The sequence below is a fragment of the Rhinopithecus bieti genome, unplaced genomic scaffold (genome assembly GCF_001698545.2).
Source record: "Rhinopithecus bieti isolate Rb0 unplaced genomic scaffold, ASM169854v2 scaffold_14229, whole genome shotgun sequence".
NCBI classification, from domain to species: Eukaryota; Metazoa; Chordata; class Mammalia; order Primates; family Cercopithecidae; genus Rhinopithecus; species Rhinopithecus bieti.
Genome location: NW_016807978.1, coordinates 2,384,685 through 2,393,068, shown reverse-complemented (window position 1 = coordinate 2,393,068; position 8,384 = coordinate 2,384,685). Strand labels below are relative to the sequence as shown.

The window sequence follows — 8,384 nt, the reverse complement described above, 5'->3', positions numbered from 1 at the left end:
TACTCCAGAGGCTGAGATGGGAGAATCACTTGAGGCCAGGAGTTCCAGGCTGCAATGAGCCATGATCATGCTAGTGTACTCACCAGCCTGGGTGAGATCCTGTCTCTAAACAAACTAATAAACAAAATAATTAAATTTCAGGCCTAAGAAAAATATAAGGCAGAGATACCATTTTGAATGAGAGTTGAAATACTCTTTTTTCAATTTGGAGTGGACAATGGAGGAAATTTGATGAAGAGCATCCATCAACTTGCCTCCCCTGCAGCTCCTCTTACAGCCCTAACATGGAAGAAGCATTCAGTTAGTATTTCTTGAGTGAATGAAAAATCATTCCCTTTTAGAATGGTTTTTGTTTGGGTTAAATGGTATCAAGACTAAGAATCATAGAAACACGTATACCCAAATATAAATGCTGTAGAGTGCTCCAATTTTTATTATCACCTATTCAGGAATATTCAAGCCAGGATTCACTTGCATTTTTACCACAAGTGACATACAAAATTAGCTCCCCCCCCTTTTTTTTAATTATTATTTTTTTTTTGAGACAGGGTCTTGCTCTGTCTCCCAGGCTGGAGTGAGTGTCACAATCACAGCTCACTGCAGCCTCAACCTCCCAGGTTCAGTGATCCTCCCACCTCACCCTCTCAAGTAGCTGGGACTATAAGCACATGCCACCAGGCTCGGTTGTTGTTGTAGATACAGGTCTCACTATGTTGTCCAGGTTGGTCTTGAACTCCTGGTCTCAACTAATCCTCCAGCCTGGGCCTCCCAAAGTGCTGGGATTACAGGCAAGAGCCACCATGCCTGGCTCCCCTGACTTTTTTTTTTTTTTTTTTTTTTTTTACCACTTTTGAGTCTTTAAGACTGCCTCATTATTCATCACATTTCACGCACATATACTTGTTCTCCCAAATGAATTGTAAGCTCTGTAGAAGTAGTGGGGTTTCTTTTGATCTGTTTTGTATTCTTCCCAGCACTTGGTACATGCTCTGCACACAGTATATGTTAAACAAATGTTTGCTGACTTTACTGAATATGTTGACTGTATTAGTTTGCTAGAGTTGCTGTAACAAAGTCTTGGACTGGGTGGTTTAAGCAACAGAAATGTATCATCTTACAGTTCTGGAGACTGGGAAGTCTGAAATTGAGGTGTTGGCAGGGTTGGCTCCTTGGGAGGGGTGTGAGGGAGAGTTTGATCCAGGTCCCTCTCCTTGGCTTGTTGATGGTCATCTTCTCCTTGAATCTCTTCACTTCACCTTCTCTGATGCACGTCTATTTCTCAGTCCACATTTTTTTTGCCTTTTTAGGAGGATGCGAGTCATATTGCATTAGGGCCCACCCTAGTGCTTTCATCTTAACTAATTACATCTGCAACGATCCTATTTCCATATAAGATCATATTCTAAAGTAGTTGGGTTAGGACTTCAACATGTGAATTTTGAGAGCACATAATTCTACCCATAATAGTGACCTTTCACCAAATCATAAAAATTTAGCAGGAGATGAGGCTTTAAAAATCACGGTAGCCTACCTGATGCTTGAATCCTTTTTTTCCAGCAAGCCAAGAAGAGCATTTAGAATTTTAACAGTATATTTGGCAACCGGGTTTTCGGGTTGATTTTATTTTTTAACGCCCTCTGTATCCTTCCCAGAATGGTTCCCGCTGCCTACGCCTCGAAGCCTTCATGTTGTCTGGAACAGGTGAGTACTACCTCAGGAAGAGATCGTTAAGCAGGATTGGAGAGACATTTCCCTGGATCTCAGTCCACTGAACAGCAGCCCGTGAGCACTTCCATGTGGGGGCTCTAAGCTGTAGGAAGATGCCTCTGGGAGCCCCAGACCCCTGCGAGTCTGTTAGTTTTTCTCTATGAACCATTTTACTTTCAGTGAGTTTGGTCATTAAAATTGTTTTGTGTCCCTCAGCCATGCCCCAGGCCCTGAGAACAGGCAGTGTTGGTCTGCAAGAAAACCTAGTGGGTTTATTATTCTCTGACACAGAGAAACCAAATAACATCATTGAGTGGCTATTGGAGGGGGGGCAACTTGATTCATGGGGGTCATGCTTTCCCAGGCCCTCTCTACGCAGTCTCGGCTCAGACCAGGGCAGACTTTTATTACCAGCTTTCAACAAATCCCTAGTTTCTTTTGCAAAGTAAAACAGATAATAGAGACATTCCGGGAATAGTTAGCTAACTAAGCTGTGCCAGGCAACCTCCGGGCTAAGAAGAACTCAGTGTTTTCGGACAATGACCAATTACAATAACCAGTATTATTTGATCTGAGAGTAATTAGCCGAGGCTCTGTTCTTTTTGCTTCAGTGAGGAGGCAAAAAGGGCAGTGAGGAAAACATCAGAGACAGGGGAGACGAGCTCAAATGTCAAAGAAAAACATACTCTTGCAGGTGGGGAGAAGTGGAAGAGTTTCACTGGCCAAGATCCTGACTGAACACTTGAACATTGTTTTTCCCTGAAAATATGGTAGAATTTAACTTAACCGAAAGTCGTTTGAATTCTTCATTCTTACTGTTCATATCCTTTAAAAAGCCTCCACGTTGAGTAAATTTCAGGGTACAAAAGAGTAAAATAGGTAGGGAATATAGAACTGTGGACTACCAGAGGATCTTTCACTGGGAGGGACAGGTCTCTCCAGGACATCTGCACCCTCCACTCTTATTTTCAAAAACACTGTATAACCTGAAACTCCCCTTTATTTTGGAGACAGGTTCTAGGGAACTGCTGTTTATCACTTCATTCAAGACGTGCAAATGTTCTTTTGAACAGTATAGTCAGGCTCCCTCCTCTCGATAAGAGATATGTGGATTTCAGCACTGCCCCGTGGCTTTCTTTCATGTCACTATCAGCTTCCAAAGTAAATGGCAACTCTCAACCTGAGAACCATCTTACTACTCCATGCGGCTGCTGCAGCTGCTCCTGTCCCATGGCAGAAGATAGTTCACCAGCCTCCTGCTATCACCCCACCAGCCTTTCTTTCTAGGGCTGAGCAAGGCTTGAATTCTCTGAATATCTCTCTGGCTTTTCTGACGATACAGCACCCATGGCCTCTGCCCCTTCCCTTGTGCCCTGGCAATATGTATTCACCTTTTCTCAGACTTCTGGCTTCTCTGCTCAGATCTTTAATGCAGGAAGTAATGTCCAGGCTGGGCCCGGTGGCTCACACCTGTTAATCCTAGCATTTTGGAAGGACAAGGTGGGCAGATCACCTGAGGTCAGGAGTTCAAGACCAGCCTAGCCAACATGGTGAAACCCTGTCTCTACTAAAGATACAAAAAATTAGCCGAGCATGGTGGCATGTGCCTATAGTCCCAGCTACTCAGGAGGTTGAGGCATGAGAATCGTGGAGGCGGAGGTTGCAGTGAGCTGAGATCGTGCCACTGCACTCCAGCCTGGGCGACAGAGTGAGACTCCATCACAAAAAAAAAAAAAGGGAAGTAATGTTTAGAGGTGTTTAGAGGTATGTTCTCTAATACAGTAGCCACTAGCCACATGTGACTGTTTAACTTTTAATTTACTTAAATTTAAAATTCAGTTATGTTGCACTAGCTGCATTCCAAGGACTCAGTAGCCACATTGGAGTAGTGACTATGATATTGGACAGAGCAAAAATAGAATATCTGCATCATCATGGAAAATTCCATTGGCAGCGTTAGCCTAGATTGTCACATGGGAAAATTCTTGGCTCTGGGAAGGGCTCTGTGAAAGGGTTAATATTAGATGGGATATATACTATGTACCTAGCAGGGTGCTACATATATTATTACATTTAATCCTTACGGATGTCATTGCCAGGTCAAAGAGGAGGAAACTGAGGCTGAGAGAAGTTAAGTAACTTGGCCAAGTTAGTCCAACTAAGTAAGTGGTAGAGCCAGGGTTCATCTGGTACCCAGGTCTCTGTGGATTTGGCCGTTGAATCAGGTTGCAGATGTGGCGAGTAACAAGCAGCCGAAGTGTCACTGGCTTTTCTACACAATCCCTACAGAGGTGTGGTGGAACCATTCATAGGCCTGCAGATGAATCCCCAGGGCTTGCTTGAGGTTTGATGGTGATCTCATTACTGTGGGCCTAATAGGTACGCACTCACTTTTTAGATTGATTGGTAAATTGTAGGACAGCTTCTGCAATGTTTCTTCCTAGTATTGGATATATTTCTTACTGTGGGCATCTACTATATCCCAAACTGAGAACATTTAAAAAGTGCCTACTCTATCCCTGCCCTGTTCCTCTTCCTGTAGGTCTAGGGGGAAAACCAAAGAACCCAGTTGAGCTCATACTGACCAGCCTGTCCTACACCTCGGAGGTCAGTGGCAGTGCTATGGGTGGGAGACTTTTATACTCAGAGCCAGGCTGTGCTAGGAAATCAAAACTGCTGTCCCAGACCCCTGAGAACAACCAGATTTTAGAAGTATGGAGTGATGGGTTAGTAGATAGTGTTTTACACAGTCACAAAACTCAATTTTCATTTTTTCTTATTGTTTGTGTTTCTATTCTGGACTTTTAAGATTACATGTAGCCGTCCTGGCCCCCAGCACATCTTTTAGGATTGATATACAATTTTAATTATTTTTATGACTTTTATAAGCAATGGGGCCTGTGGCAATTCAGGTGGGTTGGAATGAATTTATTATCCTTGCCCACAGGGATGAGCACTCTCTTAGGCTGCTGGCAGAAATGGAAATTGGTACAGCTCTTCTAGCTGATAGTATGAATCAAATACTTTAACATGTTGTATATATCCTTCAACCACGGAACATCAATTCTAAGAATTTATCCTAAGGAAATATTACACAAACCCACAAAGATTTCTCTTTGAGAATATTTGTTACAGCATGATTTTAATAGTACTACCTCCATCCCAACAATAAAGGAAACAACTCAGATAGGAGTCTAGCTCTGTAAATTATGGTATGCCTACATAATCGAATGATAACAGCCAGTAAAATTAAGTCCTAGAAAGTGATTCAAAGTTATGGCAAGATGATCAAGATAGTTAAATGGAAAAAGTAGGTTATAAGAGCATGTATAGTACGATCCCATTTTTTTGTGAAACAAAAACTATACCTGTCTAAAAGCAAAGGACTGAAGAAAACAAAGACCTCAAGCAATGGTGATTATCTTTGAGTAAAGAGGATTATCTCAGAGTGAAGGGCTAGTCATAATTTTCCTTCTCAATAAGCACACTGCAATAAGTATGAATTATTTTGGCATTGGAACATTCTCACCTCTTGAAATGTTACTAGAAGGAGTGATTTATCATAGGATTCTTTATCTTCAATAGCAGATTCTCATTAATTGGGTGGGTGGGTTTTCCTACCTCTGCAAGATACTCCTGGCATGTTTGGTAGTTAACATCACAAAACTAAGAGTAGGAATTCACATTTAGCTTATACGGAAAGGTGCTGGTAGGCAAATTAACATTTGTGATGTTCATTTTTTTCTATGCCAATGTTTATTTTTAAAGTAGGGGTTGTAACCAGTGGATAATTGTTCCAGTGGAAGTTAGAGGTGGTAGCCATGTGTACAACTATGAGAGTAATGGCAATTGGTAGCAAGCAAGGCCATAGGTGACAGGAAAAAGCGTAATGATACAAACACGGAAGATGTCAGTAAATCATTTGCGCCCAAAAAGCAACATTTGTTCTCCCAGGACTCTTTTCTCCGCCTCGCAAAAAGAGCTCAATGTGCAACAGCAAGGCGGCAATCACTGGGACGCTTGCCAATGGTCCTGCTACTAGTGCTGCCAGTGAAGGTTTGTGTTCATGTGGGGTGGAGTTGGCTTGTACAGGGGAGACCGACACACACTTGGCTCCTAGGAGGAAGAGCCTTCACCTGCCCACTTTGCCCTGGTGACCACCTCTGCCGGCGAAGGAGAAGGAGAAGCAATGTGCAGCAGTCATAGTTCAGAGGCTGTGAGACTGAAACAAGTCCAGAAACTACCAGAAGCCCTGAAACAACCCTGTGGGGAGGGTGAGGGTAGGTTCTCTTGGTTGAAATGGAAATCCTAAAAAAGGTCCTTGTGTCACTGATTAGTACCTACTCTTCTTTTATTCATTCACCTGGTTTAAAAAAACAAAAACAAAAACCTGTTCTTATTTTATTTTTTTGAGGCAGTGTCTAGTTCTGTCACCCAGGCTAGAGTGCAGAGACACAATCATGGCTCACTGCAGCCTCGACCTCCTGGGCTCAAGTGATTCTTCCGCCTCAGCCCCCGGAGTAGCTGGTACTACAGGTGCATGCTACCACACCTGGCTAATTTTTGTACTTTTTGGTAGAGATGGGTTTCACCATGTTGCCCAGGCTGGTCTCAAATTCTGGGCTCAAGCGATCCTCCCACCTCAGCCTCCCAAAGTGTTGGGATAACAGACGTAAGCCACAGCACTTGGCCAAATAACCTGTTCTTATAAGAAAAGGGGTGCCCCTAATACCCCTGTAAGCTCCATTAGCCTTTCTTGGCTTCCCCAGACACTACATAAACACAGTCTAAGTAAAAACAATATGTCTGCCATGCTAACACAAGTTTAAAACCGGTCTCCCAGCCTTCCCTGTCCAATCAGACTGCAGCCCCTCAGCCCCCACTACAGGGCAGTTCAGGAGCCACCTGTTATGGGTTAATGTTGGGGGAGCATGCAAGAGAACAAATCGCTGATTGGGGTGGGACTGTGGAGGTGGAAGCTGATAGATGCATTGCTTCTCACCACCTACCTGCTCTCCCCACGTCCAGAAGTTAGTATTTAACCAGAAAGCGTGAAGCCTGCAGAAACTGGATTCAGGGCCCAATTTTGGCACAAACTTCACCACACCACCCAATAGTGTGGGTGGACCAGCTAAAATTTGTTCATGAGATTTCCCCTGAGTCTCCTTCCAGATGGATCCTAGGCTCTAGTGATTTGTACTAACATTCTTCTTCCAAACATCCATTTCATGGGCCCTAAAAAAGCTCTGTCTGCTTTCTGTGCCGATAGCACTCACACAAGCATGGTTAATGTCCCTAAAACCCGCTGGACTTTCTGTAAGAAGTGTGGCAAGCACCAATCCCACAAAGTGACACAGTACAAGAAGGTCAAGGATTCTCTATGCCCCGGGAAAGCGGCGGTATGACAGGAAGCAGAGTGGCTATGGTGGGCAAAGTAAGCCGATTTTCCGGAAAAAGGCTAAAACTACAAAGAAGATTGTGCTAAGGCTTGAGTAACCCAACTGCAGATCTAAGAGAATGCTGGCTATTAAAAGATGCAAGCATTTTGAACTGGGCGGAGATAAGAAGAGAGAGGGCCAAGTGATCCAGTTCTAAGTGTCATCTTTTATTGTGAAGACAATAAAATCTTGAGTTTATGTTCAAAAGAAAAAAAAAACAAAACTTCTGCTGGACAGGATGCCCTGGATGACTGGATGAGAAATATATCTGCCAGACCTTCTTCAGACCACAGCAAATGAGTAGACTTCTACCTGATTCCTTTTTCTCCTAACTGGCCTGGAAATTTGCAAGGATTTGGAAATTTGCAAATTTCTTCTCTATCTTGTCTATGAAGCAATTACTCCTGAGTTTGAAGGTGGTTATCTGTTTGCAGAAACAGTTTCATGTCTTGGGAATCAAATAGCCCAAATTTGTTACGCAAATCTTATGCAAAAATTAGGTAAATTACAATTCTGGGCCAGGACTTCCAGCATCTCTGCATTGTGGCACCTGGAAGGGAAAGAATATCTGATCTTTCTTGCTTTAAGTCGGTAGGTGTATTTGAAATTAAGCAAGCCCATCTATATCTGCTTAACTGGGGATTTGCTGTGGTGTTTCAGGGCCACACAACTTAATTCTGAATGTCAGACATCAGTCCCATGAGCAGCTGCCCTCTGGGATGTGCAGTTTTCCCTCTTGTGCCTTTCCAGTTATAAACCTCTGTGTGTGTTGTGGAGTTGGGTGTACGTAAATGATTGGCATTAGATTAGCAAAGACTTTCAAGCATTGTAAGTAAATAGGAAACATGAAGACCCACAAGCCACCCTCCCCAGCTTCATGTCAGGCCTCTCTCCCCGTTTTTGTCCTGGGCCAGCCAAGTGGCCTTGATTCCCTTCTTTAAACTCTGGCTTCTCCCTCCCACTCTAGGGTCTGTGTGGGTACCACAGATCCCTGTCAGCAAGGCCTGCCTCTTGCCTGCCCTCCTTTCTTCAACTCTCAGCTCAAATGCCACTTCCTCAAGAAACCCTTTCCTGACCACCTCTTCCCATTCTAGGTCAGGTATGGAGGCTATCTTAACCCTTAAAAAAAGGTCAACTTTTGAGGTACGTTCCATCAATACCGAATTTATTGAGCGTTTTTAGCATGACAAACCCACAGCCAATATCATACTGAATGGGCAAAACTGGAAAATTCCCTTT

At 43.4% G+C, this 8,384-nt stretch overlaps 1 long non-coding RNA gene and 1 pseudogene across 1 annotated transcript in view; both read left to right on the top strand.

Moving 5' to 3' along the window:
• The first annotated feature begins 1,648 nt into the window (after positions 1-1,648).
• Positions 1,649-8,384, top strand: part of LOC108537202 (uncharacterized) — a 25,931-nt gene continuing 19,195 nt past the window's right edge. The window contains exon 1 of the long non-coding RNA XR_001887729.1: positions 1,649-1,701. This is a non-coding gene — a long non-coding RNA (uncharacterized LOC108537202). The remainder of the gene's footprint in view (positions 1,702-8,384) is intronic.
• LOC108537201 (60S ribosomal protein L36a-like) lies at positions 6,990-7,302 on the top strand (annotated as a pseudogene).